Source organism: Pleurodeles waltl, chromosome 5 (assembly GCF_031143425.1).
Source record: "Pleurodeles waltl isolate 20211129_DDA chromosome 5, aPleWal1.hap1.20221129, whole genome shotgun sequence".
Classification (NCBI taxonomy): Eukaryota; Metazoa; Chordata; class Amphibia; order Caudata; family Salamandridae; genus Pleurodeles; species Pleurodeles waltl.
In genome coordinates this window covers 851,758,303-851,770,724 of record NC_090444.1, presented here as the reverse complement: position 1 = coordinate 851,770,724, position 12,422 = coordinate 851,758,303, and the positions used below count along the sequence as shown (strand labels likewise).

Sequence of the window (12,422 nt, the reverse complement as noted above, 5' to 3'; positions counted from 1 at the left end):
GCAAGGCAGTTGGGTTATAAGTTTGCAGCTCTGTTTGTTTAATGCTACAGCTGATGCAGCTTACTTTCCAGCAGCTACATCATTGCCACAGTCTTCAAAAAACACCATGGCAGTATCATGTGTGCTTGATGTTCCAGACAAAGAAGAGCGGTCTTCAAAATCAAAATTATCAAGAGCAGCAATTGTAAATCCGTTCCTGGTTAAGTGACTTGGAAGTGGTGTGCTGTCAGATTCACAAGATTTTAAAGCATGAGTTGCTAACATTTCCTGCTCCGTACTATGTCATTGTAACTTGGTGATACACGATCCTATTCATTGAAGTGATTAGCTCTCTACTTTTGACTCGTCATAGATTGCATGGGCAGTCATCATGTGTAGCGGTGTTTTCTTTTTCTTTGATGTAATTAATAAAACATGATTTGTAAAAGACATTATATTTGCACAGCATAAGGCTATTAGTTCATGGAATTGTCTTCCACTTCTGTGCTTATATCTTCAAAGCCATCACCAATGTTGTCAGCTTCTGTTCCGAACTCAAGAAATTTAGTCTACAGTTTTGCTTTGCTGATATTAAACAGTGATGTAAAAAAACGTTAAGACAACCAGGCATTCTTACTAACTTCCATGACTTGCGGAGCTCTAAGGCATCATAAAATTTAACTCCTTAAGTCCAAAATCTAAATCTTTCAGACATTTCTTTAATTTTTTCTGCTGATTTTACTGCATCCTGTGATGTTATTTTGGCAACTAGAACTTCAGAAGTCAGATCAGCTAGGAACACCATAAGTGGCTTATTCTTTTTGTTAAACTGACAAAAACAAACTCCATCATTGTACATTCTCACCAGAAAAATCGTAATTTCATTATTATGGATCAATACAGTTTTGTCAAGGTTAACCATTTATTTTTCTAATTTCACGAAATGTAAACCCGTAGCCAGCACTCAAGAGTGGCTTTAAAACATAATTTGCTTGTTCATAGATTGTAAACCTAACTGAAGGCGGGTGGTAACGTTGCTCCTGGAAGCTCATTGTACATTCATATTTTTGAATGTATGCCTGCATGCAGTTCAGGGGGGCATACAAATCTGCTGCAAATGCATTCCCCTTGCTGTTTAGATGAGCTACTCAGCTGAAAACGTAATCTTGGAAGAAACTAGCTGTAGATAAAAACATGTTTGCCCCTTGAGACTCACATACTCTATACTTTGTCCTTTCATCAATAATTTTGGCCCTTGTTCTAGCTAAACCACAAATAACACATTGAAGATCCTCAGCTTTCTGATCAGTTGCTTGAGGTGGATGAGGGGTAGCCATTGATCTTCTAGGTAGATGGGCATTGGGTTTGGTTGTCCTCACTTTCTCAGAAGACTGATTCTTGTGAGTCACTGGTTTCTGCTATTTTTTAACTAATTGTTTCCAGGCTTGTTTCCAATGCATACAACTTATAACACTTATTATTACAATGATAATATATTTGATCCTCTTCACCCATCAATGTCAATCTTTTGTGAACTTCATCTTGCCATATTTCTGCAGCGTCTCAAACTCTCTTCTGTCCAGCCGCAGTTGATGTGAGCTTTTCTTTTGAATTAGTTTAGCATATGACACATTTTTCTTTGGTGAAGGAGTCCTTACATTTTGTAGTTAGTCAGGAGGTAAAGATCCTCAGCTACCACCTTCTTCGCTAATGTTTACGAATTTGAATCAACATAAAAACCTGAAAACAAAAACAATATCAAAATAAATTACCAAAATGATGGTCAAAACATATCATTATTGAGCCGCCATTGTCTCTAAAAGACTACTTGACCCCCAAAACCTCTGTTTTGACACCAAAATTAAGTATTTAGTTCTCATGGTTCCTGAAATAATACATCATCTCTGCAACACAACCGCCATTTTAAAAAATGTCGTCCAGAAAAATCGGCCTGGATTAACAATGTTTATCCAAGCTAAATTACTTCTCTAATGATCCAAAAACACAAATCAAAAATGAAAATCTCTGCACAACATTTTTTTTTATGGAGGTATATGAAGGGGCTAGAACTATAAGGAAATTTGTTATTAAAGAAACCCACAACTCTGTATTATTTCTGAACATGTCCAATGGCACCCCATCTGGGCCTGGAGTCTTTCCACCCTCACTGTAGATTTTAAGGCTAATAAAATCTAGTTATATTCAAAGCCCAATACTTGAGTTGACGAGATCTTGATTAGGGGGTCACTTTTAATGGAATCCACGTCTGTGTTGGTTGGAGAGTAGATGACTTCAAAGTAATCCAATCATTGAGTGGCCGGATTATTATTCTTTGTCGCCTGAACTAAAGACTCTTTAAAATAGGGCTTATTGGTCACCTACCAGAAGGCTGTTTTATCTTTATTGTTCCTGGCAGTTAATATTGGATCGAAGTTTTAGTTTTTTTCTGGACTTTCCTGGTCTTCAATGTGAGTTTTGTACTTCTGTCTACGTTTGTGAATTTTGACAATTTCTGAGTAACTTGGCAAAGACCCAAAGCAGATTTCTATTCTCTTGGAAGCAGGTCTGATCGAACCAGCCAGGAGGGACTTCCTTCTTCAGATTGTCTTTACTGTCAACGGTCTTTTTACAGGCTTAAAGATCACTTAAAATTCTCCTCAGACATCCTTCTCATCTGACCCGTCTGTGAGAAGTCAAAAATTCATGATAATGTGTCTCAATTAGATCCACAGAAAATAACTGAATAGCAGTTGGGAAAAATATCAAAATCAAGACCACAGCACCAGGCATTAAGCAGAGATTGTGTGCAAACATGAAACTTTGTTTAACAATCCAGTCATTATTATTGATAAACCACATAAGTGGGTATTAACATCTCCACCCAAATTATATCGTACTCCATTTTCTTATTCAAAAATCACTTATTCAAAGTCCTTTCAAGAACTCTAATAGGATCAGCATTTCAGGAGCTAAACAGATTAATTGTAACACTTTTTGAACAGTATATAGGGCACCCAAAAAAGTTCAAGTTCAAAAGCTAGTAATAACGTAAACCAGTCTCAACCAATTTAGCTTTCCCTGGAACATAAATGATTATTAAAATAGCAAGGCCAGCTTTAGCTGACTCCACCATAAATGATAAGGACAATAGATTTTTAAAAAATCTCTTGTAGACGTATAGGCCCTCATTAGGACATTGGCGATAAATCCCACTTACCTCCACGCTGACTGCGGCCAACATACCGCTACTGCGGTGGATATCTGTTCACCATATTATGACACACACACCAACCTCTGCATCTGCTTCTTCGACTTCTGCCAAGGATCAACCGCTGACTGCTCCAGGACGCCTGCAAAACTGCAACAAAGTACCAAGAAGACTAACAGCGACATTGTAGCGCCTAATCTTGCCGGCTTTCTCGACTGTTTCCTGGTGGTAAATGCTCTGGGGGATGTCTGCCTTCACCCTGCACTGGAAGCCAAGAAGAAATCTCCTGCGGGTCGACAGAATCTTTCCCCTGCTAACGCAGGCACCAAACTTCTACTTCACTGGTCCTCTGGGTCCCCTCTCATCGTGACGAGCGTGGTCCCTGGAACACAGGAGCTGGATCCAAGTGACCCCGACAGTCCAGTGGTCCATCTGTCCTAATTTGGTGGAGGTAAGGCCTTGCCTCCCCACGCTAGACAGTAATCCTGTGTACAGCGTGAACTGCAGCTGCTAGGGCTTCTGTGCATTTTTGCAAGGAACTTTGTGCACAGTATAGCCCAGGTCCCCGGCACTCCGTCCTGCATTGCTCAACTCGCTGAGTTGACCACCGGCTTCGTGGGATCCTCTTTTGTAGTGTTGAGACGACCGCCATGCTCCGTTTTCTTGAACCCGTGTTCAAGTACTTCTGCGGGTGCTGCCTGCTTCTGCATGGGCTCTCTGTGTTTCTGAGCGTCCCCTCTGTCTCCTCTTCCAAGTGGCAACTTCCTGGGCCCGGGCAGCACCATTTTCCTTCAACCGCAACCTTTGCAGCTAGCAAGGCTTGTTTGCGGTCTTTCTGCGTAGAAACAACTCTGCAGCCTCCAGCACTCCGTGGGACATCATCTATGCAAAGGAGACGTTCCTGGCATCTTCCGTTGTTGCAGGATCTTCAGCTTCTTCCACCCGGAGGCAGCCATTTTGCACCTTTATCTTGGGTTTAGTGGGCTCTTGCCCTCTCTGGACACTTTTGTGACTCCTGGACTTGGTTCCCTTCTTTTACAGGTCCTTAGATCCAGGAATCCGTCTTCAGTGCTTTGCAGTCTGTTGTGGTCTTTGCAGAATCTCCTATCACGACTTTAGTGTATTTCTGGGGAAGTAGGGTAACTTTACTCCTACTTTTCAGGGTCTTGGGATGGGGTATCTTGGACATCCTTAGTGTTTTCTTACACTCCCAGTGACCCTTTACACACTACACTAGGCCTGGGGTCCCCAAGTGGTTTGCATTCCACTTTCTTAGTATATATTTTGTGTTGCCCCTAGGCATTTTGCATCCTATTGTAGTCTACAGTGTTTGCACTACTTTTCTAACTGTTTACTTACCTGATTTTGGTTTCTGTGTATATTTTGTGTATTTTACTTACCTCCTAAGGGAGTATATCCTCTGAGATACTTTTGGCATATTGTCACTAAAATAAAGTACCTTTATTTTTAGTAACTCTGAATATTGTGATTCTTATGATATAGTGCTATATGATGTAAGTGGTATGGTAGGAGCTTTGCATGTCTCCTAGTTCAGCCTAAGCTGCTCTGCTATAGCTACCTCTATCAGCCTAAGCTGCTAGAACGCTACTAATAAGGGATAACTGGACCTGGCACCAGGTGTAAGTACCCTCAGGTACCCACTATAAGCCAGGCCAACCTCCTACAGTATGACGCTCACCTGAGAGGCTGTGACCTTGCAATCCCCAGGATCAAGCACAGGGCACGATGCCCCCTCCAGAATCAATGGGTAAGACACCGACATGTCCAACACTACCCAGGATCAAGCACAGGGCACGATCCCCCCTCCAAAACGAGTGGGTAAGACACCCACATGCCCAACACCCCCCAGGATAAAGCACAGGACATGATGCCCCCTCCAGAACCAGTGGGAAAGGCACCCACTTGAGAGACTGTAACCCATCACTTCCCAGGACCAAGAGCGCAGAGCAGGTTGCCCCCTCCAGAACCAGTGGGTAAGACACCCACATGCCCAACACTCCCCAGGATCAAGCACAGGGCACGATGCCCCCTGCAGAACCAGTGGTCTTGTTACATCTCCAGGCTGAGGTGCCCCCTATCCCCCGTCTCCCTGAGGTGCCTGCTTATTTACCAACTGATGCCCCTGTAGTGTTCTCTCTGTGTTGAAGCAGGTGACATGTATAGCCTTGGACTTTGGCCTGTGGCAATGTAGGCTACGCATATATTGGACTGGGCTGTGTCCCTTTTTCTGTACATATGTATATATCTATTATCTTGCCTAACTTATTATTTCTACTGTTGACCTTATTACAAACACATTTGTGAAATTTGTTTTGTCCTCGCATTATTCATCCGAGATACAGTATTATTATTGTTTTTATAATGCATCTGGTTGTGTGTATGGTGTCGGGGTGTGTGTGTCACCCTCTTCGCCGTCGTTGGTGTTCATTGTGGAGCGCGGAATGTAGAAGATCATGGGGAAGACATGCAGTTCAGGTTCCATGGCGGCGTGGTTGTTCCCTGTGTCTCCAATGGTGAGTCCTTTCCCTTCTGAGCTCTGTTTCCGCCAGGCTTTTGATGCCGTTGCTACCCCCCAGAAAAGGTGGAGGTTTCCTGGGTCATAATATGGTGGGTGGAACATTGACTTCCACCTGGCTGTAGGCGGCTACCACTGTGGTGGCTGTTGTTTCCGCCCTGGTGGCCAGTGTGGTACATTGGCTGTCTATTGGAGAGCTTTCCTCCATGGTCATACCGCCACTTTATCCCCGACCATCAGGGTCTTAATGAGGGCCAAAATCTTAAAATCCCCATTAAGGGAATTTCAATTTGGATTCTCCAGTTTTGTGCTTATCCATGCCACATTCACGACCAAGAACCTAATCTAATTAGACACTTACATCCCTTCCAAGGGGGTTTAATACACCCTTGTAACCAAAATTCATTGGTGGTGTAACCACCATAGTGACAGAGGGTAGTGTCTCAGTACACTGTTGAGGGGAGTAAAGCTAGTATAAATAGGAAGATTGTAAACCTCATTAAGGATCCTCTTATTCCGTATGCCCTGGTAATTTTGTTTGTTTAATCTTATTTTTATTGTTCTGTAAAACTTTTTAAGATGTGGGTGTTATCTTTATTTTGTTTTCAGGACAAGTCCCTTAAGCACAAATCCTTTGACTGCCCGTTCATAGTACCACATTATCCATCTGTGAAAGAAGATTGTCTTCAGCTAAGGCACATCCTGTTAAACTTGTATTCATGGTTCATTTTTGCATAGTCTTTACTAATAGGTCACGCGTTCTAAGGAAATGCTGTGTGTTCGGCTTGTACTACAGCATAAAAATGTGCATGCACATTTGTAAAGATTAACAATTTGAGTCTGCTTACAACGCTCCCATAATGCTCTTTGATTATGTGCAAACACTTGCAGAAGCTTGAAAGCTATTTCGATGAGTCTTTACCTTAAAAATAAAATATTAAAAAACAATAGCAGCTAGAAGAGTAACATTTTTTCTAAACTGCAATTTTAAGTAGCATTTCTTTGTGCTGTCACTTAGTAAAATGTGGTTAAATACATGCTAGTACTGTCAAATATCAACAGAGAATTAGTGTAAAATCAGTTTTGCCAAGATTATGGGAAGCATTAATATAAACAATAATTGGCAGAGGCAATAGGTCCGGCACTGATTGCCATCCTTTTAGTTTGAAAATGTGTGTTTTGTTTCAACATAGTTTTTATAAAACGTTGATATTGTGGGTGCTGCTGGGCCCTTACCAATGTACCAACAAAAATGCCTGGAAGCTAAAATGTGTTTGGTCTTAAAAGGCACATTTTGCAATGGTAGCCCCTGGCAGTGACTGAAACTGTGTGCCATGCTTGTGAACTAACCGAATACTATCACTCACAGTAAAGTTAACAATATATGAAGTTATACATTTTTGTGTGTATAATAAATATGTCGATTTTAACAACAAAAGTTCTAACGCCACACATAATTAGGAGCTCTAGTTTAAAAAAAAGTTACAAACGTGCACCCATGTGGTAAGTTTCATGCGTTGGTGCAGATTTACTACTTTCACGAATTTACAGAAGTAGCCCTGGAAACGGTACTCGTACAAAAGGTTTGCGTACTGCATTTTAGCCTCGAGAGCAGATGCCAGTCGGAGGATGAGCGTTCTTTCTTTCCCCACTCCCAACTGCTTCATTTAATCGTTTCTAGAGAGGCTCCTTTATTTCTACCTAAGTTTTAGTTAGGTTTCCAGGCTCAGAGGTAGGTCTAGCCGCCTTTTGTTTGGATGGCCTATGCGGGAATGGCCACACGTGAACGATTTTGTTTACTGTTAAGATGTTTATACTTTAAAGACAGTTTTCATTCAGCAGTCCATGCATGATTTGTTTGATTGCAAGTTACTCCTCATTTCTAATCACAGTGTAGGCTAATAGATGCGCGTTATGCATCAGATCTCACTACACAAAGTGCAGGTGTTTGTGGTATTAGCCAACATATTTTAAATGTCCGTGCTCTGTAATTTAAAGTTTGATTAGTGCAGTGTATGACAGTCGCCATGGATCCACAAACAACACGACTTTTTTAATACAGATATTTCCACATCACTTTTGCCATTTCATAACAGTGCTCTTTAAATAATGTCCTGGTGTTATCCAAATAAAACGGTAAAAAGTAATTCAATGGTATTCGTATTATCGACCACCGTAGGTTTAAAGGCTCCATTTGTCCCAGCTGTCAGTGACAGATGTGCTTGCAGGATAAACAGACGTCTGATTAGCGGGTGCTTAATCCTGTTTGTGGATAGAAATGCTTTCGGCATTTGTGAAATAGAAAATCCACTTCGTTGCGCATGCGTGGCTTGCATTTTTTTTTTTTAAATAAAAATAACATTTTGTTGGGTACCTGTATTAAACATCAGATGCGATTCCTCCTAACTGGACTGAATAAATCAAACCTACACGAGACTAAGCAATTATTTTGTGTAAAAAAAACTTTAAAAAATGTTGCAATGTATTCAAATCTCTTTGTAGCACGTGTTCTCTGACGTGGAGCTCCAGGCATTTATTACATAGTTCATACAATGCCTTACTCCAAAGCAACTGTGCTGTTATAGCCCCAAAACACTACTTAAAAGCCCGTGCATATCGAATCATTTGTTACTGTTTATGCCCAATGAATAAGTTTTATATAGTTGAAACTGTATACTTGAACACCAAGCTAAATAAATAGTTTCTTAAATTACAGCACCAACACAAACGGTTTGTTACGCGATTGTCTTCGCTCACAAGGCAAAGAGAGCCCCACCTTCAATCACCTAGGGGCAGTATGGGCCTTTTAGCTATCCTGGGTCATGACAGCAGAGTCAGTGCGTCAAATTTGAACTCTTCCCCTGAACTCTAGGGATCTTTATACCAATTCTAGGATTTAGCTGAATTTGGAGGACAGGAGATAGGTTTGTCTGTCTAATCTTCTTCATTATCTCATCCATCTGTGTGCCCTATCTGCTAGTGTTTGTTGGGCCAGGCACTGTTATTACCTCTGCGTAGTAGTCATTAACTATAGATTTTAAAATATAGTAGTTTAAAACGAGATTTAAACGCAGACAGTCTGGAAATTCTTAATCAAGTACTGTTGTGACTCTGGTTTGAAAGATGTGTAATTCAGAGAAGAATCCTCCTTCCAAGGTTCTTGGTAGCACTGAATGCAATTAAATCAGTAATACAACTCCTCAATAAAACGTTTAGATAGATCATTAATAAATCGTGGTAGACCACAAATTCGGTTAGTTTCCTCACTAAAAAGTGAGCTGTTAATGTCAGATTTTAGTAGTGTGGCATTATAATCATTCGTGAGGAAGAAAACATGGTTGGCTTATATCTTCCTCTGATATAATTTGCATTCAAACAGTGCAATACTGTTTTTTTTACAACAGTTTACCTGAAGGAAATCATCAGAAACAAATTCAGGGGGATACAGGGCAAGCAGGAGGTGCTGACCCCAAATGTGGGGGTTGAATCCTTTTTCTCCTGACGTCCCAGGGCCTGCCCTACAGTGGATCCCGAGCGACTGGGATAAGTCCCCCTTCAGCATGTGATCCTCAGTGGTAGTGCTGGCTGAACAGTTCAAGGCTTCTTTTTGGGGAGGGGATTGGGCAGGTAGACACAGGTGAATGAACACTGGCTCACAACTGAAAATACGTTTAGCAGCTTAAATAAATGTCCATTGAAATACTTGCTTTTATGATAAAAACGAGCAGGTGTATCAGAACGCAAAGGAAAATACAACCTTCACAAACAATACACGCAGTCCTCTGAGGTCAGGGGTCTAGTGTTATATAGGTGGGTTCCTGAGTCCCACACCTCTCTCAATAGGGAAGGTGGTTATACTTCATTATTTATAGGCAACATTGAGGTTAATACTCCACTAGTCGTCCAAGTCTCCGAAGTCCAAATCTTGCTCTTAATTAAATTAAAAAGTGTTCCAGTGCCGAACAGCTACATGGCAGGCAAGTTCCCCCTGTTGTCGTCTGGCCTGTAAATCAGTCTTACCCTGCACCAGGAGGATTTGAGTAACTGGAGTCTCTGAACGCACTCCCTTAGTGGGCACTGAAGCTCCAGTGGCTGTCTCCAGTAATTTCTCACACATGGCCTGGCAGGAGCAGTGGTCGGGTGTCCTTGAGTTCATCATACGTGATCCTGTGGAGGCAGCAGCTGTGGGGTGGGATGGTCCTCCAATGCTTAATAAGTCTGTTCCTCCCCAGCAGTGGAGTGGGGGGCATTTTGGTGCTAGTCCTCAGTTGGGACTTGGGTCCATTCGGGTCACAAAGCTGCCTCCTCACAATGACTGTCTCAACCAGACCACCAGGGATCCTATCTTTAGGGTCCCCCGAAGAACTTCTCTCCCTCTCGTGCTTTCCTCTTCCTCACATGGTACACTGACCTTGCAACCAAGCAGACATTGGAGCTCCAGCGGCAGACGGTCTTGGAATCCCAACTGGCTGCTTGACAGTTTACAGTTTTTGGGACCTTGAGTTTATAATCCATTTCCAGACGCCAAACGTGGCTGACGGTCTGAGTCTTTGAAGTTCATGTTGGTGATCTGCTTCCTTTTGAAGTGCCCTCTCCTCTGCTGTGTCTTTCTTCCAGAAAGCAGTCTATCACAACAAGAGTAACTCCAAATCTGAGCTCTCCATAATGCAGGCTTATGGAGAGACTAGAGGTTCGCACCTGGTGGTCATCCACAGTGATATTTGTATCAAAAGATTACCTCAGGGCCTCAGCACTCTTCTATATGATTACTTTATTAGCTCCCATCTCCTTCCAGAGATTCGTCCAGGTCTCTTTTTGGTGACCTTTTTCTGAATCAAAAATCACCTATGAAGTGTCACACCATATGTCCATAGAGATCACAGGAGTGCAGCAACCCACAAATTTGTCTGGGGGATTCTTCTACCTCCTCATGTTCCTCAAGTTAGTCTTGGGTCACCCAAAATAGAACTTAACATCTTCAATGTGTCGTACTATTCACAGGCACACGTACACCCAGCACATGCAAATGATATACATGCACTACACAGCACTACATCCTTCATGTATTGTACTCTTCCGAGGCACACGCACACCCAGCACATGCATGTAACATACGTGCATTGTGCAATTCACAGACACAAATACGCTAAACACATGTATAATACACAAAACGTGTGCAGCACTGCACGCCAAACCAATGTTGGTAAAGGATGAGTTAAGCATGCAGCAGCAGAACTTTAAATGAGTGAGTCTTTGGGCCTTACTCCAGTGATGCACGTAAAAAGGTCTTTCACTCCCACTGATCAATAGACTGTATGCTACAGTCACCGGGTCTGTGCTGCTTAACCCCTGGTAAAGACTGTAGCCTTTCACCGCTATGAGGGTAGTGCTTTAGATGCACCTCCTAGTAGGGAAAAAACATAATCCGTGAGACAGGCCTATGTCGAGGCCCAAACACATAATCTGTATTTGCCCATGACAACTAAAGAAAATCGGCATCCGGGATCCAGGCATCATTACAGTTTGGACATTCAGGGCAGGGGTGCATGTCCATCACCATGCAATGGACTTTTCCATCCCAACAGATAAACATTAACAATCATCAGCTTCCTTGTCAGACTTGTTTCTCTTCTTATAACTTTAGTTATTTATAAGTAATGCTTTAAGATAATATTGGTAGCACAACCTGATTTTGCAGCGAGGGTAGTTGTGAATCTCTGGATCCTAGACCTAACTGCCCTTCCCACCTTTCTCTGGCCACAGAGCCAACAATTCTCAAGACCCGTCAAGTGATATAACAATAGAGCGTCCGTGCAACTAGTAGCATATTACAGTCTCACCCAACGAAGGTTCAAACATTCTTGCGTTTGGTTTATTTTTGTAGTATAGATTATGTTAATGGGCACAGTCCTGGTGAGAGCGGCTGCAAATCGCTGGATCCGATCCCCCAAGGTGCCATAATGCCAATAAGTAAGTGAAAAAGCATTGGCAAAGCCTATAGATCTGGTGTTTCCTGGCAGTCTTTTGGCTTTGTCATTGCTTTTTTTTTTTCTTTTGTCTGCATTTTTGCAAAATAATATTGTTGTAGAAACTACCGGGCTGTAGTCAATCTACAAAATAAGAAAAATGTAAATGAAAAATAATGTTTTGTTTAAAAATAAAACACACACATTGTTGTGGGAAACCCAGGATGTACTCCTTATCAAAGGCCAGAAAGCTGTCACTTATGGTGAAGTTAACCAGTGGCTGAAGTGTGCCAACCTCCTGCCTCATGCTTTATGATTTAGTGGGCATAAGAAAAATAGTGAGACATAACACTGACCAATAGATGAAGAGGTCTGGCTGAAAGCACCGATCAGTAATTATACATATCATTTTAGTAAAACATTTTTAAAATTGGCTAACGTCCCACACATCAATGTTCACTATTTCAAGACCTTCGAGCTACTGAAATAACAAAGCCTGTGCATGTAGCAATGAATTGCAGTCTCAGCCCAACAAAGAACGTAGCAGCTCATAGAATGGTGTACAAGTCTTTGTATTTCCCCTTGAATTATACAAATCATTTCAAATGTCTAATGAGAAGAACTGTACATTCTTTTGGAATTTTTGTGAGGCTTGTCTTCACCCACTGTCATAAAGTTTTTTTCTGTACCCAGAGAGTTTTAGACAAAAGCAGAAAGGGTTTATTGGATAGAG

The 12,422-nt window shown here is 41.8% G+C and overlaps 1 protein-coding gene across 9 annotated transcripts in view; it reads left to right on the top strand.

The window, feature by feature from the left end:
* The window catches only part of TAF5L (TATA-box binding protein associated factor 5 like), a 522,668-nt gene that overhangs the window by 333,112 nt on the left and 177,134 nt on the right, over positions 1-12,422 (top strand). The gene's annotated exons all lie outside the window — the stretch shown is intronic.